The following is an 18,473-nucleotide window of genomic DNA, read 5'->3' on the forward strand; positions in this document are numbered from 1 at the left end:
TGCAGTATTCATGCTAGAACACTGAAACATTGCTCCAGGCCATGTATACAGTTCTTAGATGTGTGACCAGGCAGGGATGTGAGTGTATATACATTCATACATGTATACACATTAGAAAATTCCAATTATTCTATTCCAATATTTAGGAGGTGGGGTGTGGCTCCATTATTAAGATTTTTTACCTAACATAGTTCATGAAATCCTGAGTTTGACCTGGGGCAACACATAAGTCAAGTATGGTAGTTCACAGCTGTAATCCCAGCACTTGAGGGGTATGAACATGAAGCTAAGAAGTTCACGGTCATTCTTGACAACATAGTGAGTTTCAGCCCTACCTTGGATACATGAAAATATGTCTCAAAAAGTAAAGAAAAGAAATTAAGTACCTTAGAGGCAAGCATCACCAACTCACCTCGGGATATCAGCACTCCCCAATGGTACCCAAGCCTAGAAGTGTTTTCCCAGTCTCAAGTGTCTCTGAGGACCAACCTGGGCTGGGGCATTTCCTTTTCTTTACAGCCTAAGGATAGCTGCTGACTTCCAAGCTTCCTGGCTGCCTGGCTTGTGTTTCTTCCCCTGATATTCCTATGTAATGTGGGAAAGTGCTACTACCTGTCTTTGGTCTTAAAGCATGACACTAGGTTCATCATCTTCATGTCCCTCTTTGTCTACCTTGCCAGCCTGTTCATGTATTTAGGGTCCAAATAAGGGAATCATGAAATCAGGTAGCATTTAATTAAGAGATCCAAGGGTGTCCCTCAGTATAATGAGAGATGGCAATATGGGTGCCCTTAGTCTCCAAGCTACAACCTGCTAGTGGAGGCAGAATCCTTAGCCTGGGGGTTTGAGGGGCAGTGGAAGAAAGAGCTTCCCACTGATATCTGTCTATCTGTCTAAAATAAAGATGGGATGGAGGTTTTAGGCCTGACTGCTGTATCATGTGATCTGATGATGTTCACTCTGCCCTTTCTTCTGTGACTATTCCCCATGTCTCCATTCCTTTACATTTTAATGCCTTTTTAGACTGACATAAACCAGGTCCCTTCAAATGTTCTGTGATTAAATAGACACTCTTTCCTCTCCACAGCTCCCCATGTCTTGCCATGACCTAATTCCTTAGGCTGGACAGAAGGCTGGCAATCTGGCTCTAAGAGTTGAACACGACCTAGGGTGGACCTGTGTATAAAGGCAATGAAGGGACACTAGCCCACTTGAGCATGCTGCTCTGGTAGCCTAGCCTTCTGCCCAATTCCCTCTGCCTTGCTAAAAACCATTAGATGATACCCCTAGAGCCAGCTACCAAAGTCTATTATCTTATATGGCAACTTCCTCCTCCTGAGGCTGACTGCCAAAATCCAGCTATCCAAAGTCCAGCAGTCAAAAGCCCTCTTGCTGGGTGGTGGTGGCACACACCTTTAATCCCAGCACTCAGGAGGCAGAGGCAGGTGGATCTCTTTGAGTTTGAGGCCAGCCTGGGCTACAGAGTGAGTTCCAGGAAAGGCACAAAGCTACACAGAGAAACTCTGTCTCAAAAAACAAAAAACAAAACAAAAGCCCTCTTTGGCTCACCTAAATAACATGTCCTATTAAAATGCACCACCACCTCCACACCCATTGTAATACAGACCTCCCTTTTTTTTTTGTTCTTAACATAACACATGCGAGCTCATTTCCTGTTGTTTTGCTGCCTGAATTTGAAAGCAGCCACTTTAACCTTTCTTCCCTGCTTAATGAATGATCTCTCAGTGAAAGCAGTGTTTGGGTGTGGTTTGTGCCTAATCTGGGATTCCAGAGGAAGCCCCCACTGTGCAGGGTGGAGGAGGTCTCCTTCATGGAGAATGGAGTCCCTTGTCCAGAGAGGGGCTGCAGTACCCCCTTCAAGGGCCATAGAGAAAGGAAACGATTGGAGACAAGACATCCACACTGTGGCTCAGATCCATAAAGGCTATTTCCTTTTTCTGCTTAGTTTTTTAAATGAGAAAAGCTGTCTCTCAGTATGACCTTGAAATGTTACCCAGCCTTCTTCTCTTAAGTGCTTGTATTACAAGTATGTACCACCATGTCCTAAATCCAAGTATAGAATCCAGTGCTATGTGCCTGCTCAGGTAACTGAGCTATGTCTCAGCCTATCTTTCTTATTTCAAAAGACTAGAAAAGGAAGCACCTTTGGGTCTTTCCTTTGTATTCACTGTTACATTCCCCTTCCCCACAAATGCTGTTTTCAGGGCCTGGAATGAATTTTGCCAAATGGGCCAGCATCACCTGGCTGTACTCCCACATCCTTGGGCAGGAAATGACTGAGGTTGAATTTCTTCCTTACTTTGGCACCAGGCCCTTCCACGACACTGTTGGAAGAAATCTCAGTAAGCACCAATGTGGCACCTCCCTCCACAGGCAGCCAAGAAAAGCTTCAAGCACATACACACACAGGTTCCTGCAGCTCCCTGTCCCCTTCAAGACATGGGACAATGGCTTTCTGGATGTCAAGAGGGCAGGCAGCTGCCATTGATCTTCTGGATGCCACTCCATTCATGCAGAGGAATCCTAGGGAGGGGACACAGCCTACTCTCCCCAGTTAAAATAGAGGGCCTGGTGCATGTGGGAGAACTTACTACAGTCACCCCTGATGCAGATTGGTTTTGGTGTGAGAGTCGATCCCCACCACCCCACTCTGTCCTACTGTCAAGGTAAAGCCTTGGCAGCCTGTCCCAGGCTGCTCTGGAGCCTCCTTCCCAAGAGCCTGCCCATGATATCATCTGTTGTTCCAAAAGCTCCCATCATCCAGGCACCTTGCATGGTGACAAGCATGGAAATCACCAGCTGCTCATGGCTGTCCAAGGTGCAAGCATTAGGCAAGTCTCCCCGGGGGGACTAGATCAGCAGCTTGCATGCAAGGTGGAGACTCAGCCTTTCCTCCTGGTGGCCACTGCCACTGCTTGGAGCCACCTATACTGTTCACAGCCATTTTTCATGTCCCCATCAAGATGTAGCTTCTGGGTCTGATGCTTCTGCTCACTGGTGGGTCTGCTCTATACCTGATGCAGCATGGTCTAGCAAGGCTGGCTAGCCTTGTCACCTCCTGGACATCTTTCCCAGGGTGCTTGGTTTTGGGAAGGGATCCAGGGGTTGGCAGAGATGGTTAAACCCACTGCACTTTCCCTTTCTAGCTCTTTCCTGGGCTTCCTGGGGAGGAGGAGGAGAGGTGTGGAAAAAAAAAAAAGACCTGACCAGGAAAATTCAGTTTCCTCCTCTCTCAAGTGCTTAGATTGTTGGCCCCACAGCAATGACTACATGCTGTGTGGTGGAAAGGTGTACAGTGGCACATTCCACCTTGTGGTTCCTTATTAATATCAATACATTCCAATTACTAAGTATATTATAATGAATTTCCTTGCTCTGAATATTCAATTTTCTTTGAACTTGGAAGTTTTCATCAATACCAGATAAGAAGGCTGGAGAGATCACACAGTATGTAGTATTGGTTGCTCTTTCGGAGAACAAAAGAAAACTGTAAAGAAAAATCCTGAAAAAGTTGTTTATTACCAGAATTTCCCTCATTTCTGGTGGGCTCTAAATTGCTCAGAGAGTTTTCATACATACAAAGCAAATAAAATACCATGGATGATATATTCCTGAACAAGAGAATTCTTACCTACAAAAGCTAGATTCCTGTAGTTCTCCAACATCACATCAATACATAGGTCCCTCCAAGAGGATTCTAGACATTCCCATTCCTCCTGGGAGAAGTCCACAGCAACATCCCTGAATGTCAATAGACCCTGTAATGGAAAACTACTCATTTACCATGTGCTGCTGTAGAAAATGCTTTTCTAGGAAAAAGAAACCTAAAGAATTAGTTTGTCTTGTGATATAAATGACCCATACCATTTATTCCCAGACAAAAGTTGTCTAGAGGTGGTGAAAAAAGTGTTCACCCAATAAGAGCACTGGGTGATCTTATAGAGGATACCTATTTAGATCCCAGCACCCACATGACATCACACAACTGATTGCAATTTCACTTCCATGCGATCTGTGGTGGTTTGAAAGAAAATGGCCCCAAGGGTATGCACTATTAGCAGCTGTGGCTTGTTGGAGTAGCTATGGCTTTGTGAGTTAGTGTGTCACTGTGGGGGTGGACTTTGTGGTCTCCTATGGAAAAGTGTGGTAGACAATTCACTTACTCTTGTCTGTGGATCAAGACGTGTGATTCTCAGCTCTCCAGCACCATGCCTACCAGCATGATACCATGTTTCCTGATATAATGATAATAGACTAAACCTCTGAAACTGTAAGCTAGCTTCAATTTCCTTTATAAAAGTTGCTGTGATCATTGTGTCTCTTCACGGCAATAAGAACCCTAGTTAAAACAGGATCTGTGGCTCTTCTGATCTCTACAGATAGGAGGCACACACAGCACTAATACCTACATCTAGTCAAATAGACACATAGCCATAAACAAAAATGAAAGATAATTTCAAAAGATACTTTCTAGAGTACTCTTTATTGCATCTTATATCTCTGTAAAACAGAATGGAGTAATAGTCTCAATAACATTTATCTTTTAGGGAATAGAAGATACACATTTTAGGTCTAGATGCAAGGCTGTACCTTGATGAAAAGTATGTTAAAATCAAATAGGACCAGTGTTTCATCTCAGATGGACAAAATAAAAAGAGCAAAACTGTGCTTACAAGTGCTACAACTGTCATCCTTGCTCAAACATGGGCACTGGATCAATCCTGTATACAGCTGGGCATCACCAACTCTATTCTAACATGCTTAGTTAGGATGCTGATGTGCAGTTTCAATGCTCCACCCTTTGTAGAACGAAGAGTTTGAATGTGGAAGGCAGAACTATTGATGAATTAAAAGTCAGAAACCTTTGCTTTTTACTATGTTTGTCATGCTATCTTAGAAAACAGACCAATTATGTCATGGCACAATCTATCTTGCAAATATCATACTTTTTTAAATGTGGTCAACCTATTGTCAATCTAGTTAGAGCCATTCCCATCAATATCCAAGTAGACCATACATATACATCGCTTCCTGAGGGAAAGTGTACTTTTCTGAGTTCCCAGTACCTAGATAGGAGGATCAAGCACAAGCACTACATTTGTGAGCCTCAAACTCTGATCTTAACTGCTGTTTTGTCTTCAGACTGGAACAGAAGTAGGGATGTCTGATGCTGCACCTAGGGACCCAGTGTATTTAAGAGGAGTGTGAAGAACTGAACAAAATGAAGTTACACAGGATAGATCTCTGTGCCCTAACCTGGTTTTCACACAATAAGGTAGTTATGAAGGGAAAACAAAGGGAGGAAGTGGTGGTGTTTGTGGCCTACTTGGAAAAGTGATTATAGCACATTGGGTACAGTGCTAATAGCTGAGTAATTTTTTGTGCTTATAGCTCAGTGGGTAGAGAACTTTTTGTCTCTGGGAGTAGAGTGTCTGTAGTTCAGTGGGAAGAGTGCTTATACCTTATTGTATATATTGCTTGTAGCTCACTGTGATCAGTGCTTGAAGTTTAGTTATTACAGTGCTTGTAGCTCAGTGGGTAACTGCTTTAAAGAGTTCCCATTCCAATTGAGAAAAAAACAAAAAGCACTCCAACAGATGACCACGATACAAATTAGGATACAGGCACTATAACAAAGATATAAAACAGCAGAAATAACTCTGTCACAGCCATGCTAAAGAGTGTAGCTGTCCTCACTTGCTTCCTCACCCCTTTCATTTCTTTTGCTGTGTCCACTTTCTACCACCTCCCCATCTGACCTGAGACAAGGCCTTCTCCAGAATCCATGTGCTGAGTGCTCCCACCACCCTCTCTCTCTGAGAGTGTTTGCATGATGTGTGTGTGTGTGTGTGTGTGTGTGTGTGTGTGTGTGTCTGTGTCTGTGTCTGTGTGTCTGTCTGTGTGTGTCTGTGTCTGTGTCTGTGTGTCTGTGTTGGACTTTTGTCCACAGCCACTCATAAATCACTATGGAACAGAATTAATTTGTCCCCTCTCTCTCTAGATCTCAATTCTAACTCTTTCCTCCCTTCAACTTCAGAGTCACTGTCTTAGTTAGAGTTACTATTACTGTGAGGAAATACTATGATTAAAAGCAACCTGGGGAGTAAAGGGCTTTTTTGACTTATACTTACACTGCTCATCAATGAAGGAAGTCAGAACAGGAATTCAACCCAAACCCAGCAGGGTCCTAGAGGCAGGAACTGATCTCTAGGCCATAGAGTCATGGTGGTTCACAACCTGTGAGTCACGGACCCTTTGGGGGTGCTGTTGAGCTACCCGTTCATAGGGGTCACATATCAGATATCATGCATATCAGATATTTACATTACAATTCAAATCAGTAGCAAAATTAAAGTTATGAAGTAGTGACAGAAGTAAGTTTTTTGGTTGGGGGGTCACCACAACATAAGGAACTGTATTACTGGGTCCCAGTATTAGCAAAGTTAAGAACCATTTCCATGGAGGAATACTGATGACTGCCTTGGTACCTATGGCTTGCTCAACCTGCTTTCTTATAGAACCCAGTACCTCCATCCATAGGATGAGGTGGAATCTCCCAGTAAACCAGCAATTAAGAAAATGCTCTGCAGGCTTGCCTACAGCCAATCTTATGGAGGTATTTTCTTAATTGAACTTCTGTCTTCTCAGATGACTTTAGCTTGTGTGACACAAAAATCCAGCACAGTCACTATGGCCTTGGTCCCTGGTGTGAAGGCTGAAGTTGAATCAGCATAGCAGGCACCAGTACCTGGGTTCAGGCTGCCACAGCTTCCAGGGACTGATTCAGCCATAGTCTAGAGTGGGAACAAGGGTGGAGTGTGGGGAACATAAGGAACCTTCTGCCCAGCTGGATCTTCGTGGCCCTATTCACCCTGCCCTTGGCTGGAAACTTTTCTCTTTTACAGTGGCATGGCTAAGACACAGAAAGGACCAGGTGTTAGGTCTAAGTCTCTCTTCTCTCTTGTAGGAAGCTAGGTCATTCCTGTGTCTTTTATTTTATTTGAATTTCAATGTCTTTGGCTAAGAATGAGCCTCACAGTGGGTTTCATGTGGAATAGTGAGGGTAGGGTACAGACCTGTGGGATCAAACAGGTCAAAGAGGAACACCAAGAAAGTATAATGGGGCTGACTAGAGGACTAGCTAGCACATGTGACCCCTGAGTTCTATCTGTAGCAGGGCAAGAAGGAGAAAAACAAACAAAAAACCAAAGTACTAAGTAAACTATCCTTTTCAAATCTAGACATAACTTACGTGTAACCCTATATACAATATTTTGTTTTCATACTTAAAAATTAGTATTTTGTTGCTTTTGTTTTATTGAGACAGGGTCTCACTATAAAGCTCTAGCTGTCTTGGAATTTACTATGTAAAACAGGCTGGCTTCGAATTCACTGAGATCCACCTGCCTCTGCTCCTCATATATGCCTGTGTCACCATGTCCGGCTAAGATTTTTAAAATTATTTTCAAATTGTGTGTAAATGTGTGTGCAGGTGTGTGCATGAAAGTGCAGGTGTCCACAGATGGCACTAATGCCCAAAGGGCACCAGATTCCCTGGAGCTTAAGTTACAAGTAGCTGTGAGCTGCTTGGTGTGGGTGTTGAGAACTGAACCTGGGTGTTCTTCAAGAGCAGTACTCACTCTAGATCACGGAGACATCTCTCCATATATACAGTTATTTGTGTTACCAGGCAGGGGTGTGAGTACATGCACACATATCTACACAGAAGGACAGTTCTATTCCAATATTAAGGAGTTGGGATATGGCTCAGTTGTTAAGACTGCTTGCCTAGCATACTCATGAAACCCTGAGTTTGATCCATGGCATCTCATATGTCAAGTATGGTAGTGTACAGCTATAATCCCAGCACTTAGGGGCAAAAACAGAAAGATCAGAAGTTCAAGGTCATTCTTGGTCACATAGTGAGTTTGAGGCCAGCCTGGGATATATGAAAATTTGTCTCCAAAAAGAAAGAAAAAAATTAAGTATCTAACAGGCACCACTACTGCACCTCTGGCTATCAGCATCCCCAAAGGTAACCAGGCCCAGAAGTTATTTCCAATTTCCAAAGGCCTCTGAGGACCAACCTGAGCTGGGCCATTTCTTGTTCTTTACAGCCTGATAAGGATAGCTGCTGACTGCCAAGTTTCCTGGCTGCCTGGTTTGTGCTTCTTCCCCATATTCCTATGCAATGTGGGAAAGTGCTACTACCTGTTTTTGGTCTTTAAGCATGACTCCTCGTTCATCATCTTCATGTCCCTCTTTGACTACTCCAACACCTTTCCAGCCTCCATGTGCTTAGGGCCCAAGTGAGGGAATTTCATGACATCAGGTAGCATTTCATTAAGAGACTCCGGACTATCCTTCAGTATAATGAGAGATGACAATATGGGAGTCCTTTAATCTCCAAACTGCAAGCTACTGGTGGGGGCAGAATGCCTAGGCTGGGGGTTTGAGAGGCCATCAGTGAAAGGGCTTCCCAGTGATATCTGTCTACCTGTCTAAAATAATGATCGGATGGAGGCTTAAGGCTTAAGTGATTTGACAATGTCCACTCTCTGTCCTTTCTTCTGTGACTGTTCTCCATTTCTCCACTCCTTGTCATTTTACTGCCTTTTTTATACTGACATAAACCAGGTGCCTTTAAAGGGTCTCTGATTAAATAAGCACTCTTTTTCTCTCCATAGTTCTCTATGTATTCCTTGCCCTAATTCCTTGGACAGGACAGAAGGCTGGCACCCTGGGTCTAGGAGTTGAACATGACCCTAGTGTGGGCCTGGGAATAAGGGGAGTGAAGGGACACTAGCCCACTTGAGCATGTGGCTCTGGCAGCCTTGCCCTTCTCCCCCGTTCCCTCTGCCTTGCTAAAAACCACTAGATTACACTCCTAAAGCCAGCCACTGTTACCTTACTTGGGACTGTCTCCTCCTGAGACTGACTATCAAGGTTCAGCTATCTAAAGTTCAGCAGTCAAAAGCCCCCTTTGGTTCACCTAATTAACATGCCCAATTAAAATGCACATCCTAGCCCATTATAACACAGACCTCCCATTTTTTTTTTCTTCTTTAAATATTACACGTGCAAGGTTATTTGCTGCTGTTTTTTCTGCCTGAGTCAGAAAGCAGCCACTTTAACTTTGCTTCCCTGCTTAATAAAAGATCTCCCTGTGAAAACAGTGTTTGGATGTGGTTTGTGCCTAATCCAAGGTCCAGGAGGAAGCCCCCACTATGTAGGGCAAGGGGCCTCTCTTCAGGGACAATGGAGGCTTTTGGCCAGAGAGGGGCTGCAGTACCCCCTGCTAGGACCACAGAGGAGGGACAGACACACTTGGAGTAAAGACATCCAGATTGTGATCTAGATCTATAGAAGCTATTTTTTTCCCCTGGCCATTTTTTTTAATGAGACAAGATGTACTTGAGTATGACCTTGAACTGTTCCTCCAGTCTTCACCTCTTAAGCGCTGGCATTGCAGGTATCGTGTCCTAGATCCAGTGCTCTGTGCGTGCATTCACTGTTTCATTCCCCTTCCCCACAAATGCTGTTTTCAGCCCCTGGAATGAACTCTGCCAAACAGACCAGCACCACTCCCTGCCCCGACCATACTCCCACACCCCTGGCCAAAAAAGGCTGGAGTCTGGGTTCTCCCTTACCTTGGCATCAGGCCCTGGCACGGCACTATTGGAAGAAATCACGGTACTCCCAACGTGGCTTCTTCCTCCAAAGGTAGCTAGAGAAAAGCTTTCCAGGTCACACACACAGGGTTCTGCTGCTCCTGGGATGTCAGGGAGTGGACAGCTGCCACCCACTCCTTTAATGCAGAAGAATCTGAAGGAGGAGCTAGAGAGGAGACTCCTAGTTAAAATGGAGGTCCTGGCGCATGTGGGAGAGCTCTCTACAGTTACCCCCACGCAGCTAGGGTTTTGTGTGAGAGTCGATCCACCACCCCACTCTGTCCTACTGTCAATCCTTGGCGGCCTGTCCCTGGCCACTCTGGAGACTCCTTTCCAAGAGCCTGCCCATGATATTATCTGTTGTCCCAAAGACTTCCATCATCCAGGTAACCTGTGTGGTGAGGAGCCCGGAAGTCTCCAGCTGTTTGGCCATCTGCAGTGCAAGCCTGATGCAAGACTCCCCGGGGCGACTAGATCAGCAGTTCACAATGTGGAAACTCAGCCTTTCCTGTCCAGGTGGCCGCTCCCATTGTTTGGAGCCACCTAAACTGAACACACCCATTTATGCTGTCCCCTCCTAGATGTAGCATCTGGGTCTGAAGCCTCTGCTCACTGGTGGTCTGCTCTATACATGATGCAGCATGGTCTAGCAAGGTTGGCTCTGGCGCTTGTCCTGGACGCCTTTCCGAATGTGCTTGGTTTGGGCAAGGGATCCAAGGTTTGGCGAGGGATGCTTGAACCCACTGCAGTTTCCCTTTCTAGATCTTTTCTGAGCTCCCAGGGGAGGAAGAGGAGAAATGGTGAAAGGGCAGAAACAGAAGATTCTTAGGTTCCTCCTCTTCCAAGAGGAGGATTGTCGTGGAAGCTTCTGGGTCCCCACAGCAGTGACTAGATGTTGAGCGGTGGAAAGGTGTACAACGGTGCCTCATCCCCTTGTGGTTCCTTCCCAAGCATGCTCTGCATTGACTTGGCTAGCTGGGCAGGGTCAGTAACTATTTTACTTGTTTTGAAGTCTATGCAAGTCTTCAGAGAGCAGTCACGGTGGAGCTTTTGCCTCATTGGCTCTTTGTCCTGATTTAATTGCCCCCTGAGTATTGTACCCATTTTGAGAAATGCCCAAAGACCACCAAGGAGCAGGTTTCTGATGCAAGTACATAAGGGTCCTTTAATTGTCAGTATCAAACCTGGGCCACCACCAGGCAGAGGAGGAAAATGCAGCAGCAGTGGCAGTCCACAGGTGAAGAGTTTTTAAAGGGGAAAACCACAAGCCAGAAATTACATGCTTTGACAACTTGGGATTGGGTAGAAGGGATATAGGGCAAGATAATTTTTTTAAAAACTATTGGTGTAGACTTTTGGTGTGAATCCACATTTGAAACTATTGGGTTGGACTTATTGGAGAGAAACCACAGTTTGTTGAGCAGGATTATCTAGGCTGCTCAACAGGATTATCTAGATATCTTCAAGGGCCATAAACCACAGACAGAATGTCTGCAGGAACATACTGCCCTGTATCTGTTCTAGTTGTCAAGGCACATTCCTGAGGTCCTTCCTGGAACTGAGTACAGCAGGTGGTCTAAGATGGTGGCCTTTCCCTAAGATGGAGTCTGTATTGCCTTCACACTGAGCATCTCCACTCCCATGCTCTGGGGTTCTTTTTCCCTAGTGGGTGGCACTGAACAACTGTTTCATCAACTTAGGCCCTTGGGGAACAGCAAAAAGAAATGACCACTTTTTTTCTTAGTTTTTTTCTTTACCCAAATGATGAAAAAGTTCTGTTAAACAATCTACCCACTTACAAGTGCACAGCTATTGTGTGTAGTTCTCAATCTAGTTAACTATAATTTCGGATTTTTTTTCCAAAATGTATTGGCAGATGTTAAGGTTCTGTGCCACCTAGCCTAGCTTTAATATACAGTCCAGGGAGTCTGACTTTCCACTGGTTCAAGAACCATTGTTTGAATATTTTCCACTCTTGATCCTTTTTCACTAAAGTTTTAACATGTTTTAAAAATGTCTGTTCTCATCCCTTGGGACTTAAAGCAGTATTAACTTTGCCTCTGAATAAGGTCACTTAATTGTAAAAGAATAGCTTTAATATTTTACAAGGTGCAGCCTTTGTGATCCATGGTACTACATGATCTTTTCATTCATAAATGCCAGAGAAAGGGGTGGAGAACTTTGCAGAAGTCATTCACCTCATGTCCCTCATCATCAATACTTTATATTCCAAGAAGAAAAGTTTCCTACAGGAGTTGATTTCTAATGCTTCAAATGGGAGTATTCTGTTGTATTTTTTAAAAGTTTATAGAAGTGGGAGAATTGATGTGTGTTGGGATACTTAGTGGGGGTGATTGACAGGAATAATCCATCAGTTGATCCCAAAAATCTGCCACAAGTTTGGAAGGGAAGGGACACTTTATACAAATGGAATAATGTGACTATATGTATGTAATTATAGGCCTGGGACAAGATTCACTATGAGAGTCCAAGAGAACCTTCTAAGTTAGACTACAGTAAAAGCTGAAAATTGGCATCATCTCCAACCCTCAGGGATGTATGCTGGCCTTGCTAGACACAGGCATTGGAATGACCAAGGCTGACTTGGGAACCATTGCTAATTCTGGCACAAAATTGTTAATGGAGGCTGTCTAGGTGTGCAGCCTTTCAACCATAGCACTCTCAATTCATTACTGCTTTTGGATTGTTAACTTTTCAAAACTTTTTTGAGTTGTGTATGTGGTATATTTTTTGAGTGAGTACTTTTTTTTGTTTGTTTTTGTTTTTTTTTTTCAAGACAGGGTTTCTCTGTGTAGCTTTGCGCCTTTCCTGGATCTCGCTCTGTAGACCAGGCTGGCCTCGAACTCACAGGGATCCGCCTGCCTCTGCCTCCCGAGTGCTGGGATTAAAGGCATGCGCCACCACCGCCCAGCTGAGTGAGTACTTTTGGAGGTCAGGGAAGAACTTGGACAGTTGGGTTCCTCAGAACTTTGGCTTCTGCAGAGTCATCTTGCTGGCTCTCTCTTAACTTTAAAACCCTTTCACTGGCTATTGCAAGCATCTCCATGATTGGGCAGTATGGGGCTGGATTTTACTCTATTTGTTGTAAGAGAAAGTGGTCATGATCACTGAGCACCCTGATGATGAGCAGTATGCCTCAGAGTTCTCTGCTGGTGGATCCTTCACAGTTCATGCAGACCACAGTGACCTGGCTATGAGCATTGTGCTTGGTGTATTCTCTGAGTAAATCAGAAGTCTTGAGCATTGTATTTTAAAGTGGTCTAGTTGAAGTTTGAATTCCATGTCTTCATATTTTATTATAATTAATTGTTATACAGGTATACCCATTGACTGTGAAACCAATGTGATTTCTACACATCATAGAAAATCAGAGAGGCTGGACAGTGGTATTGCAGCACACGGATGGAAGAAGATCTTTTGAGTTTGGGGCCAGGCTAGTTCCTGGACAGCTAAGGCTACACAGAGAACCCTGTCTTGAAAAACAACCAAAAAAGGTAAAGTAAAAGACAATTAGACAGAATGCTTAGGGTCAAGAGGAGGGTCAAGGAAGTGGTGAAGAAACAGTTCACGAGCTATCCCACCACTCTCTATGTGAGTATGGGCTTAGAAGTCTGAGCAGTCTGAGCAAGACCTCTGGTTTTGCTGGTCCTCAGTTCTCCATGTCTCATTAATACATTTGATGATTTAATTGGAGAAGGAAGGAGAGAGGGAGATCACTGAAGATCAGGCTGAGGGAAGAGAAAAGTGAGAAAGAAGAGGAAGATGAGGGAAGAGAAGTCTAAGATTGAAGATGTGGGAACAGATGTTGAAGATCACAGTGGCAAAGATAAGACTAAGAAAACCAAGCCCATTAGCAGTTACAGAACAGCCAAAACTACAACGTGAGCCTCTGTATCAAAAAAAGTTTTTGGATTGTCCCCAGATGACAATCTCCAAAAGGCTTGTGTCTTCACCCTGCTTCATTATGACAAGCACCTATGGCTGAACAGGAAACATGGAACAGATCATTAAGGTCCAAGCACTTCAAGACAATTCTACAATAGGGTACCTGGTGACCAAAAAGGCACTGAGAAATCATTCATGCCCACCCTATTGTGGAGCTTCCATCCACTGGCTTAGGTTGACAAAGTTACAAAACTCTCAAAGACCTGGTGCTACTGCTGTTTGAAACTGCTCTGGTCTTCCCTGGTTTCATCCATGAGGATTCCCAGACCCCCTCGAACTGCATCTACTATCTACTGCATGATCAAACTAAGTCTGGGTGAATTATGGGGTCTTATGAGCTATAGGTGGCAAGTTGTGTAACTGCCTGACCCCTTGGACAGACTTAATGACAACTGGCTCAAATCTCATGTTTTACTTTTTAGGCACTGATGATGATAAGGTGACAGCAGAGGATCCCAGTGCTGTTGTTCCTGAAGTGACCCTACCAGACACTTGAAGGTGATGAGGGTGTTTCTGGTATGCACCAAGATTACAGACCTCCCTTGGGAGCTGGTAGCTTTTGTTGAGTTTCTCTGTGGCTCCCCCAGCAGGCTTGACTTGCTTTAACCCACTTGGCTCCTTTCTTAAATTCAGTGGATCTCTTCTATTCTGCCCTACTGCCTTAAGGCAAGAAAATAACCTTCCACAAGTATAGCAGGTTGGGTATTGTGCATTGTGTTTTTTGTTTGTTTGTTTCTTTTGTTTTGTTCTGACATTAAAATTTCTATGCAGTCCTGCTCTCCTTGTAAAGTAACACTCAGGATGCGTGAGCTTTTTCTGGGTTGTATTGGAAGGTGATGAGAAAGGCACTTGTCCAGTGTTTTGAACTTCAAATACTGCCCTTTGAGACTGCTTCAGCCAATGAAAACACAAGGCCATGTCACTGCAGCAGTTTATTCAAATGCGAACAAAAGGTGACATTTCCAATTACCAAAACTTGTTCAAGGGACATGAAGATTCGCAGTGGGCCTAGTCAGGGCTATCAATTCTGGCACAAAAGTGTTTTCACTATGCTAGAGAAACAGTGTTAGAGCTTGGAATTCTCTGGCTGAATCAGTTTCTCATAGTTTGAGGAATGGGTGTTAAAGGTAGCAGACAAGCAAAGGACTTGTGCCCAGCACCTAGGTCAAGATATCAGAAATGGTAAGAGGTTGTATATCTGAATTACCTCTGCAACAGACCCACAATTGTCACCTCCATGCAGTAGCACAGAAGAACCAGCTTAATGGAAAGGTGTATAAGGCTCTTATGGCAAAAGAGGCTGCCTCCAGGGCTCCAATGCTCTACTGTATTCTCTGATACTGGGAAAACACTTTGCTCTTGAGCCAGCATCTCTGAGAAACTACAGGAAACCAGAGTGATGAAAGCAGTGATTAGGGTTGCAGCTCTTCAGCCCCTCTGCCCTCCTGAGCAGATTATACCAGGGAAGTGCCCAGTGCCCTCCTTGTCCCCTCTGCTTCAGCCCAACAGGACAGATGAAGAGCCTCTATCTCCCTTTCTTAAGGGTCTTGGCAGGCTGGGCAGAACATCCTGCCAGCAGAGGAGCAGTCCTCCTGTCTGGCCACATAGGTTACCTCTGTACCCTCCAATATAAAGGCAACTCAGGCAATATGCTCCTCTCCTTCTTGATCTGCAGAGCCATATTCCTACATCCTCCCTGGGTAAGGCAGGTTTCTCAGGGAGGTTAGGCCCCAGGCTTCCTATTATCCAACCTGGGTCCTGAAATTCCCATGCGTGTCAGGAACTTGGTGCTTCATCCTGCTTCCCAACTCCCCCACTTTAGCATGGGAGGAGGGGAAAATGGCAAATGCCTGCTCTTTCAGCTTCCTCTGCTGCCCAGGTGCAGCAGCCAGGGAGGCCCTGGAAGTGCCATAAGCTTTAACTGGTTTCCATATACCTCTCAGCCTCCAATATGGCTACATCATCAGAGAGTCTGCAAGGTCCAGGCCAGGAGGGAGTCAAGGCATAGTTTCTTTGGGGAAACTCAGTACTGAAGATTTTCTTGTTTTCTACCCTGCTTGGACACAGCCATCAACCCTTGGCACCTCAAACATAGTTATGACCATTGCCACTTAGTGGACAAGCTTTGTGAATATATGAGTAGATGGTGGTTTGAATAAGAGTGTCTCCCATACATGCGGAGATTTGAATGCTGGGTGACCAAGGAGTGACACTGTTAGGAGGTATGGCCTTGTTGGAATATGTTTATATTTATAGGAGGAAATCTGTCACTGGGGTGGGCTTTGATGTTTCAGGTGCTAAAGCCAGACCCAGGGTCTCTCTTTCTGCTGTCTATAGATCTTGATGTAGAACTCTTGGCTCTATCTCCACCACCATGTCTGCCTTTGCACCATCTAGGTTTCCACCATGATAATAATAATGAACTAAACCTCTGAACCTACAAGCTAGCCCTAATTCAATGCTTTCCTTTATAAAAAGTTGCTGTGTTTATAGTGTCTCTTCAGAAATGGAAACCTTAAGACACAGGCCAAAGAGCTTCCTCTTAGGTTAGTTTTCCATTTTTTTTAACAATGATCTCTCAGCCACTCACCCAACCTGTAGAATCCTGCTGGCTTGCTTTCTCTTCCTGCCCTTAATTCTCTGTCCTTTTCTTTGCACATCCTATGTCCTGATTTATATAATAAGAATCTGAAGCTCCCTTGGCCACCCAAAGCATGGTCCTCCACCTACTTTATTTTCCTTCTCCCTGCTAGTGCTTCCCTTCCCAGCACAAATTGCAATTTATAGCCATGTTTATGATTTTAATAGCCATCTCACTTACAGGAAGTACTTGCTTCGAATTTATAATCATCAGAACCTGTGTTGGTCCATTTCTCCTTATTCTTTCTGTAACTTAGGACTACACTAGCCAGTAAAGGAGCACATTTTTGAGTCCCAGTTGTATCAGCTGTGGCTCTAGCTTCCAGGTAGAAGAAGGTGGGAGCCCTGTCCAGTCTTCAGTCAGTACATTGCTGTGGCTTCCTGGAGATTTTCAGATCATCAAAAGGCAAAGAAGAAAGGTGCTGAGAAAGAGAATGTAGAGGAACTGGTTTAGTGTCATGAGATGCTGCAGCAAGATCCCAGGAAAGCTGCTAGGCAGCGCTCTTCCCACCAGAGCTGAAGACCAACAGGGGACTCAGTCATACTGACTTCCCAGGTAGTGTGTGGTCTGAGTATGGCCAAGCTTCAAAGTTTCAGACAAGCTCTGCTAAAAATTATTCAGCATGGGCTAGGAGTGTCTAAGAGGTAACTCAATCTATTTGCTACTTTTTGTGGCTGTTTTGTGGGTGTAGAAGGGTAATTATGAGATGTTTGGCATAATTTAGTTTGTTTAGTTTTCCCATTATGTCACTCTGTCTGTCAGGATTCACTGTCAGGAAATTCCCCGAGTAGACCAGGCTGACCTCAGACTCACATGGCTCTGCTGACATTTATCTTCTGAGTGCTGTAATTAAAGGCATATGCCACCTGGCCCAACTGAATATTATTATGTATGTAAAATATCAGTTGTCTCATAACAAAAACAAACTATTCTCCCACCTAAAAAAAAATTCAAGACCTGGAAATGGGAGGTATACATGTGTAGTTTCAGATATTTGGTGATGTTTATGCTGACATGTGCTGAGGCATGGTTCTTTGAGTTCTTACAGGCCTCACCATTTATTGTCTTCCATCTGATAGCTTCAGTGATTCACTCCTGTTGGATAGTACATATTTGGGCTCCTGAGGCCTTACCTGCTAAAGAAACTGTCTGACTAGGGCAAAAATCAGCTAAAGATGCCTCAGTTGGTGAGAAGCAATTCTGTTCTATCCCAGCAGTTTTTTTGGGAATAGAGGTGTTAAGGGAGGATCTCATGTAGCTTAGGCTGGCCTTGACCTTTCTGCACAGATGGAGATCTTTGCTTTTTGATCCTCCTTCCTCCATTTCCCAAGTGCTGGAATAACACGTATATGTCACTTTATGTGGTGCTGGTAATTGAACCATATCCTAGGCAAGCACCGTGTCAACTGAGTCACATCTAAAACCTGACCACTGTTAAGTAGTGGGGTCTTTTCCCTAATAGAAGTGCCCATGTTATAGTTGGGAGGCCATGCCAGGCAGAGAATATATCTCTTAGAATCTCACACAGGTCTTGGGGGGCATCATCTTCCATAGTCAGCATCAGGGAGTTAGCAACAGCCTCACAGAGGATGAGATGCTGTTGATGTCCTACCCAGTTGCCAGGTCCACAGGTGTTCATTCATTGAGTATAGTGACATCTACTTGAGAACCAGCTTGGACCAGGAACTGCACCATGCTATGCTCCTGCATTTCCAAAGCCAGGTGCAGTGCAGTCTGTCCACTGGGCCTCCAGGACAGAAATAATGATATCAGCTATGAAGTTAAAGGGGCAATATACTGATCCTGTGCCCTGGAGATGGAGTTTCAACAGATTTGACACTATCAGGGGACTTGTGGCTGGACAAAAAGGAGTCAGGTTGTGGACCAGGTGGCATCCTGGCTCCATTCTGTAGCAGTGATTCTATGAATCGTTGGTTCTTCTGCAATGTGGTGACTTGAAGACAGAAAAGGCCTGGGGTAGACTAGGTTAAGGATAATTGTTTGCCATGTACTGGTCATTTTCTTCAAGAACCACCCTACCGTTCAGCCTCCAAGGACACCTGCCAACTCAATTCCACTAATCCCAAGACTATTAAAACACAACCTCCTGGCCGGGCGGTGGTGGCGCACGCCTTTAATCCCAGCACTCGGGAGGCAGAGCCAGGCGGATCTCT

General features: G+C 44.6%; 1 protein-coding gene across 1 annotated transcript in view; it reads right to left on the reverse strand.

Moving 5' to 3' along the window:
• The window catches only part of LOC128115680 (zinc finger protein 664-like), a 30,750-nt gene that overhangs the window by 8,226 nt on the left and 4,051 nt on the right, over positions 1–18,473 (reverse strand). The window contains exons 2-3 of the mRNA XM_052746655.1: positions 9,672–18,403; positions 3,653–3,779 (exon numbers count right to left, since the gene is read on the reverse strand). The gene's annotated coding sequence lies outside the window, so the exon portion shown is untranslated. The remainder of the gene's footprint in view (positions 1–3,652; positions 3,780–9,671; positions 18,404–18,473) is intronic.

Source organism: Peromyscus californicus, unplaced genomic scaffold (genome assembly GCF_007827085.1).
Source record: "Peromyscus californicus insignis strain IS unplaced genomic scaffold, ASM782708v3 Scaffold_1__1_contigs__length_55948999, whole genome shotgun sequence".
Taxonomy (NCBI): domain Eukaryota; kingdom Metazoa; phylum Chordata; class Mammalia; order Rodentia; family Cricetidae; genus Peromyscus; species Peromyscus californicus.